The sequence below is a fragment of the Piliocolobus tephrosceles genome, chromosome 6 (genome assembly GCF_002776525.5).
Source record: "Piliocolobus tephrosceles isolate RC106 chromosome 6, ASM277652v3, whole genome shotgun sequence".
In the NCBI taxonomy this organism is placed as follows: Eukaryota; Metazoa; Chordata; class Mammalia; order Primates; family Cercopithecidae; genus Piliocolobus; species Piliocolobus tephrosceles.
The window spans coordinates 55,892,820-55,903,987 of record NC_045439.1 but is presented as its reverse complement, the minus strand read 5'-3'; the positions used below and the strand labels follow the sequence as shown (position 1 = coordinate 55,903,987).

General features: G+C 38.4%; 1 pseudogene; it reads left to right on the top strand.

The window, feature by feature from the left end:
- Positions 1–4,154: 4,154 nt before the first annotated feature.
- Positions 4,155–5,042, top strand: LOC111549510 (annotated as a pseudogene).
- Positions 5,043–11,168: the final 6,126 nt, after the last annotated feature.

The following is an 11,168-nucleotide window of genomic DNA, read 5'->3' as shown; positions in this document are numbered from 1 at the left end:
GTACCATTGAGCTGTGTGAGCTAAATAAGGCTTGTACAGTTATTGCATTACTTCCCTTCCAGCCCTGGAGACTACAAGCAAAGGAAGATACTTCCTTATTTAATTTGATAATGGTGCTAAATGAAACAAATAACACATAACGACAAGCTCTTTTGAGTTAGAGAATCAAAAGAAGACAAGATGTATTAATAGCAGAAAACATTGAATTAAGATACAGTAATGACTCTGTTGTTCAAATTGATCCAGTTCTTTATTTACAGTATTGAAAAGATAGAGAGTAGTGGAAATGCTGCCTTTGGTGACGGTTCAACCTCAATGGATCAAATCCAGCTTCATTTATGGCCTGACCATATACACGGAAATAATGTCTAATGTAAGGCTCCCCTGGCAGTACTTGTAATTTACAAGATTGATTTGTTTTTCCTCTGAAGAGCTGTTAAATGTGATTAATTCAACTGAAACTCAGGAAAATTCCCCGTTTTCTTTTGCAAACAGAGGTAGAGGAATTCACAATGATCTGGAACACAGAATCATCAGTCATAAGGTCAGTCCCCTGCTTTGACCTTTGCCAAATGGTGAGTTGACTGACTTTTCCCAGTATGAAACATGAGGCCCAATGCCTGATACTCAAATGTGAAGATACCCAGGGCCCATGTTAATTGTTAACTTTGTGATTTCTACACCAAACACAGGGCTTAGTTTTAAACATCTGCAGAAAATGATCTTTATTGTCACAGGAAACCCAAAAATAACCATAACCTTGAATACTCAGATCGTTGAGCTTGGTTAAGACACCAACCAAACTGCGCTATTGTGGTCACGGACAGCCTCTGGGAGGAATAGAATTCTGTCTGCCCCGGGTGCTGGGTATATGAATAGGGCTGTGAAAGCAGGCAAGTCTAAGGTCTCCATGGAGCTCAATCCAGGGGACAGGGCCTATCCTGGGAGACTGATGTGAAAGTTTCCTGTCCATTTCTGTTGCTGGCTTTGCTTTTGTGAGCAGACAATTCACAACAAATGAAATAGAGATGGCCCTTAAACATGAAACTTGTTCACACTCACTCATAATTAGAGGAATACAATTAAAACAACACTGAGATACTATTTCTTGCCTGTCAGGCTGGCAAAAATTAATAAATTTTACAACATATTCTGTTACATGCATTGCTGGTAGGATGTCAAGCTGGTACAACCTTTTAAAAGTGAAATTTGGCATTACTTTACAAAGCTACATGTACGTTTACTGTTTGACTCAGAAATCTCATTTTAGAAATCTAGCCGAAAATTTACTTCCAATGATGTGCCAGTACATATATACAAGATTGTTCATTGAAGCATCATTTGTAATTGTAAAATATTGGAATCAATCTAAATGCCTACAGATAGAAGAATGATTGAATAAAACCATGGCTCATTGATACATGGAGTACTATGTACCTGTAAAAAAAAAAAAAAAAAAAAAGAGGAAAGTCTCCTAAAATAATAGGTAGTGATTTTCCAGGACATACTTTAAAGTGAAAAAAGTAAAATGCAAAGAATATGTATAGTATACTATGCTTGATGTAAGAAAAAAATGGAATACTAAAAGCATATACACATATCTGCTCATTTGTGCCTAAGTATGCTATGCCTATTTACATACAGCTTCACTAATGGAATGTGTTGTAAAATTTATTAATTTTTGCTAACCCGACAGGGAATATATACAGAAAAAATAAGCCGGGGTAATAAGATTGGTTACCTACAGTGGGTAGATGGAAACAGGGTGGAAAGAATGGGAAATGAGAATAGAGTGGTAGGAACAAGGTATGAGCAGAGCAGCACTTTTCTGAATATACCTTTACTATATAGCTCTGACTCTTAGAACTATGGGAATGTCCCCCTCTCCCATTATAATTAATTAAATTCAATGCAGATGCTGAGGGAACCCCAAATAGAACACAACAGTAAGAAAAGTTGTGTTGGAAATAGTATTTTGACTATATACTATAGCACTAAAGACTACTGTACACAAGTATTATAAAACAAACAGTATGCAAATATCTTAATCTATTTGGTAAATACTCATGGGGATATGCTTTAGCAATTCTGAAGCTACATATCTACTAGGACTGAACAAATAGATAAAAACATTATGAATAATGAGAGCCACATTTTTCAAGTAGAAGAAATAAGTTAAAAATAAGGAAGGGGGAGGAAGCTAGAATAAACCCTATAGTGTTAGAATAGGAGGTATCAGCATAAACTCAGGATTTTTATTATGTACACAGATGGCATAAAGAAGTAAATATAGATGTATATATACATATGTAATATACAGACACATATTTCCTGTACCTCATGACATCCCACTAGCAATGAGCACATCTAGCATCTATATTTTGGTTATTAAGTGCCATTCTTCAATGAAATGAACCAGGGTTCCTTGTAGAATTGGTTGGCTCCAGGATTGAGCCAGTGAAATGATAAGAATAGTCTGGAGCATCTTGTGGTCCCAGAAGGTACGGAAGTACTCAAAAACTGATGGGGACATGCTGGAAGAATGTAAGAAACTTGAAGGAGTTCCTTTTGTAGTAAAAATAGGAACAATTTGAGCAACAACAATTAAAAATTGTAATAATGGATCATACTCAAAAAATTAAGTATCTATGGCTCTAAATTGATATAAGTAATTGAATAAATAAGAGGGTGAGAAAGGACAATTCTTTCTTACAGTAGGATTCTGATTAATAAATGTAGAGGAAATTATTTAAGTAAAAATTATTCTTAGGCAAATAGCAATAACTGTTTAGATAAGAAGCATCATTGGGCACTGAAATTAATGAGCAAAAATATAAGAAATAAGACTATTTGCATAGTCTTAGATTTTCTCTCCTAATGATTACAAAGGGAAAAAAATGTCTTTTTGGTAGAAAAACCTGGTGTGCATCACCTTACCCAAGTCATCAAAGTTAATATCACCTAATATTGTATATCTCTTGATATGGGACACTGAGAAGGGCACAACATCTCCTCTATGTTATTCTTGCAAAAAAGTATAATTATGAGAAATTATCGATCAAAATCTAGGGAGATTTTTCAAAATAACTGGCTAGTAGGCTTCAAAACTGTCACTGTCGTGGGAGACAAAAAAGAGTAAGGTGCTGTCACAAATTAGAGAACACTTAGGACTCATGACAACCGAATGCAACGTGGAGTCCTGAATCGTACCAGTAAAAAAGACATTAGCGGAGAAACTGGCAAAATTATTTCAATAGGGTCTACGGATTAGTTAGTGGTATTGTATCAATGTTAATTTCCTGATTTTGATCATCTTACTAAGACTATATAAGATGTGGTCAAGAAAACTGGGTAAAGGATATCAGGGATCTCTGAACTTTGCAACTTTTCTCTAAGTCCAGAATTATTTCAAAATTTAAAAATTAGGCTGGGCATAGTGGCTCATGCCTATAATCCTAGCACTTCGGAAGGCTGAGGTGGGAGGATCACTTCAGCCCAAGAGTTCAAGACCAGCCTGGGCAACATGGCGAAACCTCATCTCTATTAAAAAAAAAAGAAAGAAAGAAAGAAAAGAAAGAAACAAAGTGTAAATATTAAAAAGAAATAGCTGGTAAAGAAGAACAAAGGGAAGTACAAGTAAACATTTGCTTTTTATTAGACACCTTAAGAGTCCAAGTCTTGAATTTTTACTACTGAAAACAGTACGAACTACAGACAATCACTTTTACTTTAACTTAAATCATATTCAAAACTATTACTAAATAGTGCTAACTAGAACCTGGGAAGGGTAGAGGAAAGGGGAGATAAGGAAAGGTTTTTTTAACCAATACGAAATTACAGCTAGATAAGAGGAGTAAGTTCCAGTGTTCTATAGCACTGTAGGGTAACTATAGTTATTATTTATTTGATATTTTTGATGGCTACAAGAGAGAATTTTGAATGTTCTCAACGCAATAAATGTTTGAGGTGACACTAATTACCTTGATTTGATCATTATGCATTGTACACAGATATTGAAATATCACACTGTACTCCATAAATATTTACAATTATTAAGTGTCAACTAAAGAAGACTATTCATACTAAGAAAATGCTCTTAAAAAATGACTCTGAGTATTTTGCCTGTTTCCTGATGAGCGAGGAGACCCGTGATCTGGTTCTTGGACTACCTTAGCCGCATGGCCCCCAAACACCTGTCTCCACTCCTGCCTCAAATGAAGAAACCAAGACCACCTCTTGCCCTGAGGCCAGAGGAGACATCAACCTCTGCAGGCTTGCCAAAGAAAGGAGTAAAAGAAGAGCAAGAAGCAGTTGAACACATTGACGAAGTACAAAATGAAATAGACAGACTTAATGAATAAGCCAGTGAGGAAATTTTGAAAGTAGAACAGAAATATAACAAACTCTGTAAATAATTTTCTCAGAAGAGGTCAGAATTGATTGTCAAAATCCCAGATTTCTGGGTAACAACATTTGTCAACCATCCCAAAGTGTCTGCACTCCTTGGGGAGGAGGATGAAGAGCCACTGCATTATTTGACCAGAGTTGAAGTGACGGAATTTGATGACATTAAATCAAATTGCCAAATAGATTTTTATTTTGATGAAAATTCTTACTTTGGAAATAAAATTCTCTCCAAAGAATTTCCTCTGAGTGAGAGGGGTGATCCATCTTCAAAGTCCACTGAAATCAAATGGAAATTTGGAAAGGATTTGACAAAACGTTCAAGTTAAACACAGAATAAAGCCAGCAGGAAGCAGCAGCATGCGGAATTAGAGAACTTCTTTACCTGGTTTACTGACCATTCTGATGCAGGGCCTAAAGAGTTAGGAGAGGTCATCAAAGATGATATTTGGCCAAACCTTTTACAGTACAACTTAGTTCCCAATGTGGATGATGAAGAAGAAGGAGAAGGAGAAGATGATGACGATGAAGAGGAGGAAGGATTAGAAAGTATTGATGAAGAAGGGGATGAGGATGAAAGTGAAGAAGATGAAGATGATGAAGGGGAGGGAGAGGAGGATGAAGGAGAAGATGACTAACAGAATACTGATGGATTCCAACCTTCTTTTTTTAAATTATTATACTTTAAGTCGTAGGGTACATGTGCACAACATGCACGTTTGTTACATAGGTATACATGTGCCATGCTGGTTTGCTGCACCCATCAAGTCGTCATTTACATTAGGTATTTCTCCTAATGCTATCCCTCCCCCAGCCCCCCACCCCTTGACAGGCCCCGGTGTGTGATGTTCCCTGCTCTGTTTCCATGTGTTCTCATTGTTCAACTCCTACCTATGAGTGAGAACATGCAGTGTTTGGTTATCTGTCCTTGTAATAGTTTGCTGAGAATGACGGTTTCCAGCTTCATCCATGTCCCTGCAAAGATTCCGTCTCCTTTTGAGATGGAGTCTCACTCTGTCACCCTGGCTGGAGTGCAGTGGTGTGATCTTGGCTCACTGCAACCTCCGCCTCCCAGGTTCAAGCAATTCTCCTGCCTCAGCCTCCCAAGTAGCTGGGACTACAGGCAAGCGCCACCACACCCAGTTAATTTTTCGTGTTTTTAGTAGAGACAGGGTTTCACCATGTTGGCCAGGATGGTCTCGATCTCCTGACCTTGTGATCCGCCCACCTCAGCCTCTCAAAATGCTGGGATTACAGGCGTGAGCCACTGCACCTGGCCCCAACCTTCTTTTTTAAAAAATTTTCTCCAATCCCTGGGAGCAAGTTGCAGTCTTCCGTTTACCCTTTCTTTCCCCTCTTGTGCTCAATCGCCCTGTTCTTGTGGACTCTTTTCTCTACACCATGGTTCTCAACTTATTTTGGGAGAAATACCTTGAGCAGAATACAATGGGAAAAGTGTCTCTACCCCTTTCTGTTGGAAATTCATTTTCATCCCTTCCTGTCTGAACAAAAACTGTACAGAATCAACACCATCGAGCTCTGAGGGAAAAAAGAAAAACCTGTTCCCTTTGCTCTGCTGGAAGCTGGAGGGTGCGAGGTCGCCGTGTAGCAGTGCACAGAATTCTAGCTTCTTTTCTCCTTTCTCTGTACATTGGGCTCAGAGAGTACACCGTGTCTCTATGTGAATATGCACAGTTAGCATTTCCCAACATGCATATGTCTACTTTCTTTTGTTTAAAAAAAGACAAAAAAGCTTTAAAAAATGGAGTTATAGAATGTCAGCAAAGGGTGAGATGTTTGGGCGGGTTAAGTAGGCATTTTGACAGCATGGCTTCTCCTCTGGCATGTTCAATTGTGATATTTGACAGACATCCTTACAGTTTAAGATGACACTTTTAAAATAAATTCTCTCCTAATGATGGCTTGAGCCCTGCCACTCAATGGGAGAATCAACAGAACCTGTAGGATCTTATTTGGAGTTGACATTCTCTATTGTAATTTTGTTCCTGTTTATTTTTAAATTTTCTTTTTGTTTCACTGGAAAGGAAAGATGATGCTCAGTTTTAAAGGTTAAAAGTGTACAAGTTGCTTTGTTACGATAAAACTAAATGTGTACACAAAGGATTTGATGCTTTTCTCTCAGCATAGATATGCTTACTATGACCTTCCAAGTTTGACTTGTATAACATCACTGTCAAACTTTGTCACCCTAACTTCATATTTTTTGATACACACTTTACAGGAAAACCTCAGGGCTATGTGGATTTAGTAATGGGAGTTGAATCAATCTATTAATATCTCCCTGCCTGGGAAAGATGGGTACAATTCGCCATTGGTTTCTGATAGTATTCACATCATTTGGGATACCAGAATGCTCAATACTCAGTTCTGAGTACGTTGTGCCCTTGACTTTTAATCTCCAGGTGGCAGTTTTTAAAATTCACCTTTCACCAGGATATAAAGTAATAGTGCTTGCCACCACCATCAGATAGACCTGGTGCTTTAATGCCAAGTTATATATGGGACAGTTGCTGGCATGTCTTCATTGGCTATGTAAAATGTGGCCAAGAAGATAGTCTCTCAGAGTAAGAAGTCTGTGTTAATTAGGAGTGACTGTCCCAGCTCTCTGGTGTAAAGTTCTCAAATATGACTGTATAAATCTGGGTGGGGTAATGGACTCAGCTCTGTCTGCTCAGTGCCATTGTGCAGAGAAGAAGTGTAACACGTAAGCTTTTTAATGTTAAAATATAATAGCTGAAATTAAATGCCACTTTTTCAGAGGAGAATTAATGGACAATCTGGTGAAATTCAAAGCTTTTTGATGTATAAAACTTGATAAATGGAACTATCCCACCAATAAGCAAAAGTGTAACAACCTATCTAGATGGATAGTATGTAATTTCTGTACAGGTCTCTGTTTAGTAAATACATCACTGTACAGGGATCAGGAATCTGGCTCTAATAAAGGAACATAAAGTGTTTTTTGGGGAAAAATGACTCTAAGAGATTGGCTCATTTTTCCTCACCTGGTGAAGCACAGCTAAAAATAAGAGATAAGCCAAAGAGACATTTTATGCATATGTCTCAAATTCTGTGCACGCAAGGCTCTTTGCTTTATTCCAAGGAGGTACGTCAGTCTTTATTCAGAGCCTTTTCTTTGTTAATTCATATAAAGCTCTGTCAAGGTTGGCTTTGGGTTTTTAGTTCAGAAGAGAGTAATACTACATCAGACTACTATGAAGGCAGGTCCACAGTTAGTGACCCACTAATAAGTACACCAGGTCACATGGTTTTGTAAAATTTCCAAAGGTAAGATATCTTAACCACAATTGGTTCAGACTGCCTGCTGCCACTCTGACTCGCCCTCCAGCACATATCACCTCATGTCAGATGGCAATGAAGAGGCTGCAGGCGTTTTTTGAGCTATAGCTAAGTAGAAGTCAGTTAGGGTTTGTTGGAATATGTATGTATATTTTATAGTTACTTCTGTGTATTATTGAATTATTGCTAGCTTAACCAGAGTAGGAATGTCTTCCAGGAATATGCCCACTGTTCAATTTGGTATCTAATTTTGTATTTGTAATTTTGTATCTTTTTTTCTTTAAAGAGTCCCTCCCCCCAACAACCAACAATTGTATGAGCTTCGGTTCCCTAAAATTTTGGATCCACCCTTGGCATTATGCTAATGTTTGAAGGAACAGCCAGTTAGAAATGTTAAAACAAGGAATTAAGCAGGCAAATAACCCCTTGTTAATTAGTGTAAACAAAAGATAAGAAAGCACAGTGCCCTTGATCTATTTAGCATGTGGATAAGGAGCTAACAAACTTCAGCAGATCCTGAGGCCATCACTGTGGTAAAGCATGTGTGATAACGGATGTTAGTAGTGATGATCTTGAGTCATGAAGGAAAACTTAAACTGCTGAATATACTCGTTAAAAATACAGAGAAATGTATAATTCACCTTGGAAATATTTTCTACAAATGTTTGAAATAGAAATGGTGGTGCTTACACATTCAGATTTTCAATGATCCGGAAACACACCCAAGAACAATGAATTATCCAAGGGTTTAGCTGGCCTGGGTTTTATTCTGGTTTGGTTACATAAAGCTGGAATGGTGGGTTATGATCTTTATTCCAAAAATCAGAGTAGTGTGTGCTGGACCAATTAGTTGAATTAAACTTCCCTTGTCCATAACTGCACACATGTTTAGCACATTTCTCAAAGAATCATCACCAGTGAGGTAGGCCACTCTTAGAAAGTGCTGGAGAACTGAGAATTTTGCTAAAGGTGCTTTGTGAAGGCAGAATAGTGTCAAGAATGGGCTATAGGCCATAGAGCCAAGCAAATGTACTTATACTTGCTTAAAGAGAGAGAGAGAGAGAGAGAGAGGGAGACAGAGAGAGAGAAGCAATAGTTGCCAACATTTATTGAATACTTACAATGCGTCAAGCACTGTGCAAAGTATGGCTTCATATAAATCATGTGTCTGAATTAATCAGCCTAACAACTCAATCAAGAAGCTATTTATTAGTCCCATTCTTCAGATGAGGACATTAAGGCTAAGAAAAGTTAAGAAATTTGTCCAAGATCAGAGAGCTTCCTAACCCTGGCACTATTAAGATTTGGGGCTGTATAATCCAAGGGAAAGTTCTGCAACTTTTAGATATTTAGAACATCTTTAGCCTCTACGCCTCTACCCACTTGATACCTGTCGTGGCAAATAAAAATATCTTCAGATATTGCCAAATGCCTCCTTGGGATGTGGAATCATCTTTGGTTGAGAACTGTGTTTACCAACAGACGTGGAGTCACTGCTACAAACCCAGCCTCCACTGGTGCTCCTTCTGTGGCTGGAGCGGGACCTCCTCTCTGCTATGCCTCGTGTGGACACATTGTATACTAAGTAACAGGCAGCCTGGCCAAATGCTTCACAACCTGGAACAGGACACAGGGAGGCTTTCCAGCCCTGCCCACATTTCCAGACCCTGACACTTCCATCAAGCAATTGTTGGGCCACCCCTTTTGGAGAACTCCATATCCTACCAGAAATCTATAGAGGCTTGTGGCTATTCTTATGCCTTCCCTCATTTAGGTCCCAGTTGCACTCTGCTTAGCATCCAATCCTCAGAAACTGAGGTTTTGGGCTGTATCCTACTTTCACTAAAGAAGCTGGATTGTCAATTTTTAAATGTTCCATTCTTTCAAACTTTTATGTGCCTTTTGGGAAGGGAATTGAACCAAAATTCCTCTATTCTGTGATCCTTACTAGGAGCCTTGGTCCAGTTTTAGTTCCTGTGTCTCAAATCTGTGAGAGAGAGGGAGAGACAGATGGACAGAGAGAATACAGGTGTCTGAATGTAAACTCATGCACATAGAGTTTTAACATTAGCTACCCTTCTTCCTAAATTGATGTTGGGATGAAGCTCCAAGAAGGTACATAGAACTCTTCTTAGAACTGTACAATTTCAGAAAAACCTTAAAAAATCTTGTTGTGGGAATAATATAATGATGCAAAATTGCTTTGAAAATTACTGTAAATATGCAGTGACATTAAATATGCCTGAAAATTATATACTACTTAATGACATAATTAATCTTTTATATCTGTTTACTGAGATGGATACAAAAATATGCTCTCTTCTTTATTCGAAGACCTGAAAAGTCAAGGTTCTTGACGAGCCTTGCAGGCTTGTTATCATCTGTGTGTGTGTGCTCAAAACTTCATACCATCAGACAGCCCAGGGGAGTGCCAGCGGTCGTAGTGTAAGGATCGTTTTTATTTAGCTTGTTCTGTGAAGCACATTAAATGTTTCTCATATACTTAGACATCGTAAAAGCATTTATGGATGACAGTGACTTTAACAACTCTGAGAGTAGAACGTGCTCAGTAGTTTTGAGCATTGGGTGATTCGATGTAGGTTAGGTATCTCTTCTCTCCTCCACTTTCTCTTGTCCTTTCTTTTCCTCCCTAATCTTCCCTCCTCCTCTCTTTCTCTTCTCTCCTTTCCTTTCTCTTCTCTCATTCTGTTTCTCTCTCTTTCTCTCATATATACACATGTACTCCTACCCCTCTTTTTTCAAAGGTTTTTAACTCCATCCCTCGATGAATAATTTTAGTAATTCCCAGTGATGGTGCTAATTAAATTAGACCTCCAGAGGGAAGGCTACTCTTGAGTCTAAATGGCCCTGTGAGTTTTCCTATCTCTAATTTTACTCTATCAAACTTCTAGAAAGCCTCTGCCTTACTTGCCTTTAGTTTTACTATCTTCTGCTTAAGTATTTATCTCTTACCCTCCTCTCCAAATATTGTAAGCTCCTCAGGGCAGAAACTATGCCTTTTAAATGGATGCTATTCTAGTGACTACTCAGGAAATGTTTGTTGACATATTTGACATGTTGACTCTCCCAGGTCTATGGCTGCTAACAAGACATTGCTGGTCACTTCTTCCTCCTCTTGGGCAGCCCCCTTTAGGGTAACTATATGCCAGACCTCTTTAGTATATTCATTTTGGTATAAAACATGTTGAAGCTTTATGTTCCACCTCAGAAGAATAGCAAGAAAACCAACAGAGTGATGCATCATTTCTCAAGAAACCATGGAGTACAAAAATAGTAGAAATCACCAGTGCCTGGCCTTATGCCTGGATGCTTTCTGAGCTTAGATTCCTAGTGCAGAAATCACTGCATGACTCTGGCTTCCCCATACTTGAGGTTGTGAAGGCACCAGGATGGGGAAAAACCCCGTAGGATTTTAATCTTAC